The sequence below is a fragment of the Anopheles marshallii genome, chromosome 3 (genome assembly GCF_943734725.1).
Source record: "Anopheles marshallii chromosome 3, idAnoMarsDA_429_01, whole genome shotgun sequence".
NCBI classification, from domain to species: Eukaryota; Metazoa; Arthropoda; class Insecta; order Diptera; family Culicidae; genus Anopheles; species Anopheles marshallii.
The window spans coordinates 62,672,939-62,685,015 of NC_071327.1; positions in this window are offsets into that span (position 1 = coordinate 62,672,939).

Here is a 12,077-nt window from a genome sequence, read left to right on the forward strand (position 1 = left end):
TGGCTTTGTGTGGTCTTTTGCATGGGACAAGGTTCGGGTTGGAGGAGACAGGAATATCACTTCAGTTTCAGTCCTCCCCTTGCCCCACCCCCTTCCTCCGCCCCTTATGGAAGTTGTCTGGTTTGGGGATAGAAGTGACAGCACAGCTTGACGCGCGCGCGCGCGCTCGTTTCCCGAAGAAGATGATACAGTTGTCATCGGTGTGTCACAATAAAAAACAATAGCAATAACAATAAAAAGTCAACACACACACACACACACACACGAGAAATAAAATAAACGGATGGATGACGCATTAATCCGGAACCACCCACCACCACCGCTGGCGCTCCCGGGAAGCCGCTTGTTGCACCGGACGGTCCATCAGTTCCGTTTCGTACCGATGTTACGGTGTCGTGTAACCACGTTCGGATGGAATAAAATAGAGATATAGCTGAAAAAGCTACCAAACGCTACTAGTAGACGAACCAGACACACACCGAGACGCGGAAGCCAACCGCAGTTTGCTGTGCTGCTAGGAAACAGACGACCTCCACCCACGGTTGGGTACGGGGAAAAAGATCGTCACGGATTTTCCTTTCCTGTTTTATTTTTATGTTTATGTGTGTCTTTTCGGTACTGTTGGTGCGGCACGATGTTATTACAGTACCGCAGTAAACTTTGCTGAGGGCCTTCGAGTTGGTCTCGTGCATGGCGGGGGCACTTTGCATCTCACTCATTCTCACTCTCTCGCTCAATACTCCTCCGGTGGGGCGGATGGGTCGAAATAAGTATCATACCAAAAATAACAAAAAAAATAGCAAGGCCCCAAGCCCAGAAAAGTCATAACATCTGTGTCTCTATTATTTCCAATTTTCTTGCGCGTTTGCGTTGTGCTTCATCTCACCATCGCGGTTGAGTGCCGAGTTGCGTTTCACCGCCGTTGTCGTCGTCGCTGTCGGCTGTGTCCGGGAGTGCTGTCGACGACTCCCCGTTAATACGCGTCTCTAGGTGGGCTCGCTTAGGAGACGCCAGAGCCGTCGTTCCCATCTCTCTCTGGAGGGTGTTTCTCGTTGAGGATTGTTAGAGTTTTGTGATCTCTTTTTCCGTTTCGCTGCCTGTTGTTTACAGCAGATTGAGTTGAAATTGCTAGCTCAAAGTTGTTTTGGTTCGTCCACCCACCCATCCCGGGCACCACCTTCACCACGCATACAGGAGAAAGGTGTGATGGTGATGTTGTAGGCGAATTGTTGGGTAAAAGCGCTTGCTAATCGTGTGCCACACGGTGAACAATATTATGCTAAATTGTCATGAAATTATGAGATTAGCAGCCAACAGTAGCGGCGGTCGTCTTGGGCACTTGTGAAGAAAAAAAAAAACATGGCCCCGCGGCAGCAACGGTGCCCACCAGGATGATGGTTGGTTGGCACGTGAAGAAGCAGAAGCAAAGCGCGATACGAAATAACGATGCTATGCATCGAAAGAAAAAGCGATTATAAAAGTGGAGGTTTATGGGGAATTGTGTCTGGAATTGCTTGGGAACGCTGGTGCGTTGGATGGTGTGACGGTCTTCTCTGCCCTGCTACAAGTTGCCTCATAAAGTATGCAAGCTAACTTCCCATTTTGCCAAAGCATCAGATATTTTCTGTACAATTTAGCAGCCCTCGCGAAGTTGTTACAGTCGCTATTTTTTTTTATTACGATTGATCCAGTTCAGTGCACCGGGCGAGAAGAATACGGTCGCCGTGGAGTGTTGAGGCTCAAGCTCAAGCAAGACACAAACGCCAAGAATCCCTTATTTCACCCGATTGAATCAAACAACTGCACAAGCACAAGATCAATCAAAGTTTGCCGATGAAAAATTGCTTCGACGGTTGGGGGTTTTTTTTTTTTTTTGCGCCATTCTCCACATTCACGTCTTCTTTAATCGCTTCTTCAGCGTGCGAGAGCTCGTTCGGCAGCAATAGTCTCGCTGTGTGACAGGTTGGTTGGTGACATTGGAAGAATTCTGACACCGGACATGACTGCAGGAATGAATGGCTCTTTGAGTGCCGATTTGTTAGCTATCCATCATGATTCTCCTTTCGCTCGTCGGCTGCACACCGTGAGATCGTTCGTATCAATAGATGACAACTTTCCTGTGCAAACCCTGTACAGCTCTCCCGTGTGGACCGGGTGGAGTACCTTGGGGATATTAATATTGCTATTGCGTTTTGTAACTATTCCACCTCAAGGGGTCTGAAGGGGGGAAGGATGTAAGGATGAATTTCTTTTCTCCATTATCTGTCTGTTGGCGAGAAGTTGTGGCATTGGAACTGTGTCCCGACCTTCAATGTTCGCTGACGACAGGCGAGTCTTCCCTTTGCGCAAGTTGCACATTTTCGCATTAAGTCTCACCAGCACCAGCACCAGCACCGGCAGCAACAGAAGCTTCTGTTGCGGCTACCATCATTACACCCGAGGAACGAGCTTCGCCAACGTTTCATATCAGCATTGCCCGCGGGAAAAGAAGGTTACGAAATGGAATAGCAAAAGAAAAGAATGATGGCCAAGGGAGGGAAGGGGGGGGGGGGGGGGGGGGAGGGAAGGACTGGCCCAGCAGCGGTTAAAAGCCGGAACAAAAGGGAGCTCCAAAGAAAGCCCTTTCCACCAGCATGGAAAGCAACGGCAAGTGTACAACCACCGCCAGAACAAGAAGCACATCGGACGTGGAGTCCCTTTTCTGGTCCACAAAATCACGCGAATCGAGCGAGAAATCGGTGCAACACGGTGGATGGGATGGGGGTTGACGCTTGTCGGCGCTGGAACGAAACGAGAAACCGAGAAACGGTCGTTTGTTGAGCGGAAAATGCCGAGAGAAGATTATGACGATTTTCTCGGTGTATTACAAATTCTTTGCCGACTTGGGGGTTTATGTCCGCACGCTTGTTCTTCACCCCCCCGCCAGGTACTTCTTCGATCGCACCTTCGTTTTGGTTGGCTTCTTCATGGCTGCAGAGACCTTTGCTTTGCCGGTCGGGGAATGTTTTCTTCGCGTAGCCCTGTGCGCCTGTCGCGCCTCGATCCCCTCCAGAGGGGCCAGCACAGCTTGTGTGGATTTCGATCCATGTTTCCAGCAGAAGTATGAGCAATGTTCTAGCTCTCTCGCTCGCCGGTATCTTGATTGGTCTCAGGTCTCTGTGCAACGTTTGCGGTGGATATTGGTAGACATTTTCTGCTCTGCCGTGCGCCGTTCGGTTGTGCGATTTCTGCTCTGATGTGAACCAACCTAAGAAAAAGCGCACAGAAGCAAGTCCGCACTCCCTCCGTGGAGGGCACTGTAGGGCTTTGCTCAAGGGCTCCACAGGAATTGAGCTTTTCGTCACGGGGAGTCTTTAACATAATCGTGTTCGGATAGGAATATTTTAGCATCCGTTCGTATTGGTGCAGGATTGGGTTCTCGCAACACACCACGCTGCTGCAAGCGCATGCCAGCGCTTATTGTGTGCCTATCGTTGCGGTGTCGTGTATCTCGGGACATCCAACACGGGTTTTTTTTTTACATGCTGATAGGAATCGACAGAAAAGAAGCTAGAAAATAGCCGCCACCACTCCCCCGGGGGATTCCATGTAACATCATCCATCTCTTTGCGGTGCTCAAGGGCTTTCGAGTGATTCGAAGCAGAGAGTTGAGCAGAAATATAGTGAGCAGTGTCTGAAATGAGCAACAGGCTCCATAAAATCCAACGGAATTTCTTTGGGGCTCTTTTGGGGGTTTAATTGAACGTTTATGTTATTGTGGCGCTTCAAGAAGCGTACTGCAGTTTGTTTTTTTTTTAAGAGTCATTCATATGATTCTTTAGTGATTTCGACTTTTAGTGATTCAAATCAGAAACTGACTCTCAAACGGTTAATGAATCCTTAGATCAGTGGATTCGTCCAGTTTTTGGCAACTGATGAATCGTTGGGGATTCTTGAATCCTTGAAATTAAGATTCAGATTCATTCATCCGGTTCAAAGGTTCATTCAGATTCATGAATCATGAATCAGAGTCACTCAACACTACATAAAACGTTAAATTGCTATGAAAGGGGATCTAAGAATCTTGAAGTCTTTGGTCCTGTTTTGTTCCACTTAGACTACAGAAATTGAAATCGGAGTCAATGTGTTAGAATAAAGATCGAATCATGAGTTGATGGTCTACGCAATGTGTTAAACCTCAGTTAACTCAGCTTCATGGTTTAAGTCATGAATTGAAGGTCGCCTTGAAAAATGAAATTCTCAGTTAACTCATCCATGAGTTATTTAGAGAGTTCAATATAACTGAATTTGAATGATAAGTCAAATCGAAAGATTTCGAATTGCTCTTCTCGGAGGATATAAATTAATTCATTCAAAGTCATATTTATATCATTCATTCATCATCATTTAGACATTAATATTAGTGCATTAGAATGATGATGGTGATATTCTCTTGTACGATACAGGGTTTTAAGTATATTCTGTCAAAATTTAGTCGATTCATCAATATAGTATAATGGCTGTTTTAGTCTATCTAATAAGGTCTAGAACAGTATTGTCTTACACACTTCGTTCATCTAATCGTTAGCACTAAAGTACGAAAGTCTTTCGCTTCTTTCGGTCACAGTTGAATATATGCACGCTAATGAAATTTAAATCCAATTGAGTTATGACCCTTTTCCAACCGTACGACGCGGCGTACAGCAGCAGCAGCAGCACCGATAGACGAGAATAAATGCATGACGAAATGGCAACAAACAAATGGAACAAGATTTAACACCACCCCGAGTGTGTGTGTGTGTGTCTGAGTGCTCGCTTTACTCTCGTTAGGGCGAAGATGGGTGCAGATCATCATTATGCATTCATAGCATAATCTTCATAATGCTGTGACGCCTTGCTGAGTGGGTAGAATATTATTCCGTGATGCTTCCACCCCCCCCCCCCTCTTTTTTTTGTTACACTTATTTTCATCTTCATAAAACCGTTTTGTGGACGTGTTTCGCTATCGCCGGGATTGTCGCATATACCGGTTTATGTGCGCTCCATGTGCTATGCGTCACGCTAGCGTGTGTAGGTAGCAATAGTGGAGTGCAAGTTGTCATGAGGTGTTTCCCAAAGTTCTGCCCGGAGCAGATTTCGTTTTTGGAGAAGTCATATGTGGAATAACTGCTGGCAGTTTCTTATATATCATACTTCCTCATTTTTAATTGCATTGTTAATTGAAACTCCTCCTATTTTCCATTCACTCCAATTAAAATAGGATTTAAATCCGAATCAAAGAATTAAACCTCTTTTCCGTCTAAGAGAATGAAGGTTCACCTCTGAAACTCACTCCTAAAGATTTCAATAGTGTGTTCTTTATCCCACGATTTAAATTGTAAGTTAACTCGTGATTTATGTCGTGACCTTTAACTCACGATCGAGAGTTAATTCTTGTGGGAGTTAACTAACTGGGAGTTAAGTTGAAGGTAATTGTGACGAATTAAATCGAGAGTTCACTCCCATAAGAGTCCGCATAGAGTTAAATCTTAATTGCTTTGTATGATTTAATTCATTGTGAATAAATCGTCAAGAGTTATGTATACTCTTCTGCGAGATTTGAATTAACTCGCTCTCTGGAAAGATTTAAATCATTCATCCAGTCTGAACGATTGTGCACATCACTTGTTCACAATGGACAAAACTTTTTTCAAACACCTGACAGCGTGGTGGATTATTTTGCGGTGTTTAAAAGTAAACCACACTGCCGTGTATAGGTTGCACGTCCGGTGAAATATGAGAAACGAGCTCGTGAGGATGTCATCTTCCGGAAGGTGAGATCGACAGAAACGTTTGTTCTTGGCCGTGCTTGAAGCAACCGAAAAGGGAGTAGAAAATAAAAGAAGTAAATATGATGCTCATCTTTTCCGACGGCGCATCAACAAGGGTGGGCGGTTGAGAAACGATGGCGCACTTCACGTAGAACGGTTCGTGCTTAATGTGGCTTCTCGTTGCACAAAACCCGGTGTGATGTACACACGTATATACCCGGGTGCTCTCAACACTCGGGTGGGTTTTCTGCTGTGGAATTACGATGATGATGACGATGATGATGGAGTTGATATCGAGGAGCGCCTGCACAGAGCAAAAGTGCAGGAGACAGATCGGCTATGAGCGGTTCCTTCTGTTCTGCAATTGCATTCTGATACACACACACACACACATAAGCGCCTGGATGCAAGCAATATCAATTGAATCAGACCCCTCCCCCCCCTACCTACCCCCCCGGTACCTTGGCTTCGCATAGAATTGGATATCAACTGTGCACGGATGCGGAACTTTATCCATTGGGATTGGGATTTCAGGCAGTCGATAGTGTGCGATGAAGCTCTGGACTACCAACGATAGAGCTAAGGCAAGAGCAAATTGCCTTACTCTAACGCCCGCTCCGTTCACTAGTTCTCCGTCCTCGGTCCCTCGGCAAGAACTTTCCAACTGATAGGAAATTAAATGAACCGAGCGCAACCAACCAAAAGAGCCCTGGCCCCTGGTACTGCCGTTTGCAGACAGTGCAAAGATGCTTTTTTATTCTGATTTAGCCTGGCGTGCCTGGCGCAACTTTTACCGGCGAGTTGTGTGTTGGAGTGTTTTACCCAGCCTCGCTCTTGGAGTAGTGGGGGGGGGGGGGGGGGGGGGGGTTTATTTTTTTGGTGTGTCGGCGGTACGGGATCTGTTATTTTCAATCATGGCCATTGAGAGCTTTAGTGCTTTCGCTTCTGGAATGATGGTGGCGTGCCACCGGAAGATCACTACTGCTATTTTCTACATCATGCCATACCGTGTATATCCGTGCAATGATGAAGTTTTGATCAGCTTGCAACAACTCACCACGTGGATGGGGGTGGTTGCATGTGGATGAGGGTTACGCGAGAAACAGAAGTTGTGCCAAGGTGAGTGGCACAATGTAGCGCGCGCGCGCGCGGGGGGAAACGTGTCTTGACTACCGAATCAAGATCTGCGTCCCCGGTGGGTGACCGGGTGGTGGAAGTATAAGGATTAATTTATGTGTTTTGATTTGTTTGCTGCTTGCGAGACGTATGCCTCACCTCTAACCGAGTGCAAATCGACACAAAAAAAAAACGTCAAAGATCGGTCGTCTTTTCTGTAACGTTTACAGGTTTGACGTGCCTAATGTTTTAGCATGTTATTGTTAATAAACGACTCCATAAATTTATGCTTCAAAGCGACTGATAGCGCGCGAGCGTAAACCTTAGCCTCCCCTTTTACACAACTGAGCCCATCTTTATGAGCTAATTTACAGTCACGCATGGCACCGTTTGGAATGTCACAACACGATGCGCGGCGATGCTGTGAATATCGTCGACGGTTCAGCCAGCGGAGTCACCGTTCTGGCTTAAAAATAGCTAAGCTGCTGCTTCGCAACTTGTCGCTATCGTTAGTAGCTTTATTGGTGTAGTTTGCAGCGCTTAACGAGCGCTGTTGTTTACGAAAAATGGTAATAAAATACAAACCACAGTTGTAATTATGGTTCACAGCGCTCGTAGTGTTGGGGGAGGTGTCTTATTTTGATGAACGATTACAAGTACCATCTTCAGACCACCTGCAAGATCGAGATACTTACCTTGGACACTATAAAAATCATCGTTTCGTGCAGTGTTTGGTTGTCTGATTTAGCTTCATTTTGAACTGAATGAATGAATTTGAACATCTATTCGAAATTAAAGAAAAAAAAGTAATGCCGTACACCAGTAGCTTTATCAAATATGATAATCCAGCCAATATTTCCGATATTCCGTCGTTCTACCCTTGCCTAAAAGCATTAAAAACTGAAATTGCCTATCTTAACAAAAGTACAGTTGAAAATTCATCTGCTAAATTAATACACAAAAAAGTTCTTGAATCATGTCCATTGCCACACGTACAAACAAAATATTACTACTATAGTTGGAAAAAGATTTGGAAAAATATCAACTGCAACGCTCTTAATTCCAAACAAAGAAGCCAATACTACCTATTGGTTAACGAAAAAATAACAACACAAGAACTAAAATATAAATTTGGAATGAGTTCACATGCGAACTGCCTTGAATGTACGACGATAGAAAACGTAGAACATAAGTTTAAAGACTGTAAAGCTGTATGTCATATTTGGAGTTTATTTTGCGAGATAATGCGTGATAAACAAATACCGTTACCGCCGTTTGAGCAGTTAATCAAACCTGCATTGGACAACGTGAAGAAAAAGTACAGAACTGCTATCATGTCTGCATTTATAAATTATGTTATAATTATTGAAAACAAAGAACTATGTAACTACACAAACATAAGCAAACATCATTTGGAACAAATGATTTTCTTTTAGGAATATAGTTAGGATATAAGTTTTGTAAAAAAAATAATAATAAAAAAAAAATTCGAAAGGTTCATGATTTATAACCTCCACCTATTCCTGATTTGAATGACTCCTCGGTAAAGATCCATACGTACGACTCTTCTCCAAAGATTCGTTAAGCACAACACTAGTTTGAAGCAATAAAATTAACCAATAATTGCATGTTCCTAACTGGTGGCAGTTAGTGGTTTTTTTTTATTATCTTCGTTTTCTAAACTCATCGCTAGCATAGGTTTAACTTCCCCTTGGAAGTGAAATGGGTTGGAAAATTATTTTATGAATCCAATGATCCAAATGATCCCCCATCTTTTGGGGTTTTTGAATGACGTTCTAAACCGTTCTCAAGCGGTTTTTTTTTATGCTGGTGTTTTTGTTGCTTCCCTCTCTGAAGCTTATCTCGTCTGCTCCATTGCTGTGCTGCTGATAGTCCAAAATAGTCGTGGGGAGATACGCAACAGCCATTCACATGTGTCACACAAATGAAAATAAACTAATCCATTTATTCAACGGAGAGCAAGTCCCCTCCCCTTGCCAGCCGCAGGCATATTGTGAGGGGCAGAGACCGTGCGCCGTCCGCTGCAAAGTGTGTTTAACCCCTTTTCCGTGGTGGGGAATCGTAAAATTTCTCTGCAAAACCCTTCCACACCCCATATCTGTGGGTCCGATTTATCTTGATCATCGGCTGTGTTTGGGCCATCGTCGCCTCATTCTCGCACCGTACGTCGTCGTGGCTCATCCGATGATGACGGTGATGATTTGATTGTCAAGCTGCTCAATTTAATTCTCGTGCGTTAAGGCTGGCCACATGCCAAACCGATGAAGGAGGGGTGTTTTTTTTTGTGTTGACTGCCACGGATACGCAAGTGAGTGTATACGTTTGGTTAATGGTTAGTGTTCCTGTATGACCCCCCCGCCCCCTTCCGTCAGCTTCCGGTAGAATAAATTGTTGTGCGCCTCTGTTAAGCCCGCGTTTGGCGGATTAATCGGCTCCCCGTCGGTCAGTGGAATGTTGGGTGGTTTTACGAGGACTATCAAGCAGAAGGAATGTGTCCACCGGCGAACAGGGATGGGGGAAGAAGTGATTAAGTTTCCTAACCAAATGCAAACTGTTCCGCCGTTTGGGGGTTGGAAAATTTGAAGAAGAGATCGATCTGGGGTATGCGAGAAAGTATGTGGTGACAGACGACCCACTGGTATGTTGTGAGGTGGGTGTTGCAAATAGCCCCGAGATACAACGGATTTACTAGGGCTTAAGTTGTTTTTTCGGGATTAACATTGGTGTTTGTGTGTGTTTGTGTGTGTGTGTGTGTGTGAGTGATCGTTTCACCTTTCCTTTCAACGCTTCACCCACTGTCAGGTCGCTCATCACGACGTAGCATTACGCCACTTCAACAGCTTCGCTTCAATCGGTCATTTTGTGTAAGTTTACAACCTGCCTGACCTCTTCGATGCCACCACCACCCCCCCAAACATTGCCAGGTGAAGCCAAAGCGGTGTTAGCCTCACCTCAGCTAATAGAGGTGTCAGTTTCAACAAGCAAAGGCAACCATTCGGTGGTGATGTTAAATGCAAGATTGGCCACAAACGGTAGAGGCGCGACGGCAACAGCGAGACCGGGGAGGGGCACTAACCAGCAGCGCAAGGTGTCACGGATGGATACCGAGCGTAGAAAGGTTTCAATTTACTTGTCCGCGCGGCACTTTGCCTGCACACTCTTTCTCTCTCGCGCAAAACCCAGTCGATGGTCGATTGTAACTCCTGAGGTCATGTTTCTTGCGTACACATGTGGTGTACCAGGCATAGGTGTGTGAGCCCGTTGAGTGTGCAAAACTGGAACGCTGGGATTGGTTGGGGAAAATTATCCTTCGCTTCGTTTGACATCATGCTTTAGGTATTATGGCGTTCACTGCTTGGCTACACTCTACGTCAATAGGTAAGGAGCCCACTAGGTGAGCACTTTTTTCCGATGGTTGTGATTGTGGCGACGATGCAAATTGGGACAATAGAAGTGAGACTGGCAGTTTTAACTTAGTTGCGAGGTTCACTGAGGTCCCAAAGTGTGATCATTGTTGTTGGTAGGATTTGGAACTCTTGAAGAATCCTCGGAGATGCAAACAGGGCATTGAGAATTTTAGTTGTCTTCGTTTAACCTCGAAGCCATTGAGAAGACTGGGAACGTTTCAATTAGTCAAAGAGTTGGCGAAATGTTCTACAGAATGAAGAGTCTCAGAGAGAATTCCTTGAGAGCTAAGTCGTCTACTTGCACCCAACATAACAGGGATTTTATGGGAAATTCAGGTTCGATGATCGTAGACCTCGACCCAATCGAGGTTTGATCGGTGCCGCAAAACCAATAACTTTACCTGCGCTGAAACCGATGAACCATTCGAATGTGGTGGAATTCTTTGAGGCACGCAATGTCCATCATCTGCTGGTACAGCAGGCTCGTCCAGCACCGTTCAGAAGAGTTTGCTTTGTTTGCGTTTAGTCGTTCATTTTATGACGCAAAAAAAACACGACCGTAGCACAGTTTCGTCGCAAAGAGATTTCGCTCCTTTCACCACCGAAGTGACGACACTGCTCCGGCTTGTTGGCATACCCGCTCATCATTTCCCTGACTTTTCCCCGACTTGGATCGCTTTTATGGATATTCTTTTTTCTCCTCTGCTCGTTTCACGAATCAAATCATGATAAAATTATACTGTTTTATGGCACTGGTTTTTGGGCACCATCGGGTGGGGGGGTAGGTTATTTCTTTTTGCCGTGGGCGGCAGCTCGCTGTGAGCCATTTTATTTTATTTGCATGCACCGTTTTGTACCGTTTGGTGGCATTACGGCTGTGTTGGCACCTTAGAATCTGATTTGCATTTGCCCGGTCGGTGTTTATCCGAGACACCGTGGCGAAGGCAGAGGGAGTTTTATGGTGGCGTTTCTTGACAGAAAGGTGTCCCACCTTTTTTTTTTGGCAACACTCATCATCTTCATCGCCGTTGAACACCGGAACACACACTCATGTGGTCGGTTGCCCAATTTGTTCAGCACTGTCTGCCAGCATTTGTTGATGCGAACTAATAGCAATATTCATGAGGTAATGAATTTCTCGATGGTGGAGACCGTACTAGCGGAAACCAAGCAAATCGCAATAAAAAAAGGGACTCTTCGGGGCGCAATCTCATTTAAATTTGAGACACATGCTTCCACGTTGACGTGATCATTCGTCGTTGACAATTGTAACCCGGGGGGGTGGAAGGTTAGCTATCCGCCCCAACATGTCAACCATTGCCATAAATGTCTGATTGTGATCCCGGCAAAGATATGCTGCAGGTGGGTGGGATGTACAGGTTAATAGAGCACCTGCTATGCCGGTGCCCAGGCTTTTACATGTTGTGTTGACACTTGGAATGTTTTGGCATAAGATTTACCGAAGCATAACACCCCCGCCCTCCCTCAACCCCACATTCTCTCCACAATCGACGGCGAAGCGTTACAATGTGAGGCGAACGGAAAGCATGCAGATCGTTCCACTCGGTCTGTGAACGATGGCCGTGAGAAAGCATCCATCCGTGTCACGGATATACAATGCGAAAATCGGGACTTCTAGACGGAGCAGTACGTCGAAAGTGGCCCATCGAAAACGTTGGTTGGGATGGAGGGGGACGTGATGATGTTTGTTTTGCATGCCCTAAACTTTCTCCACCCGGGCTGC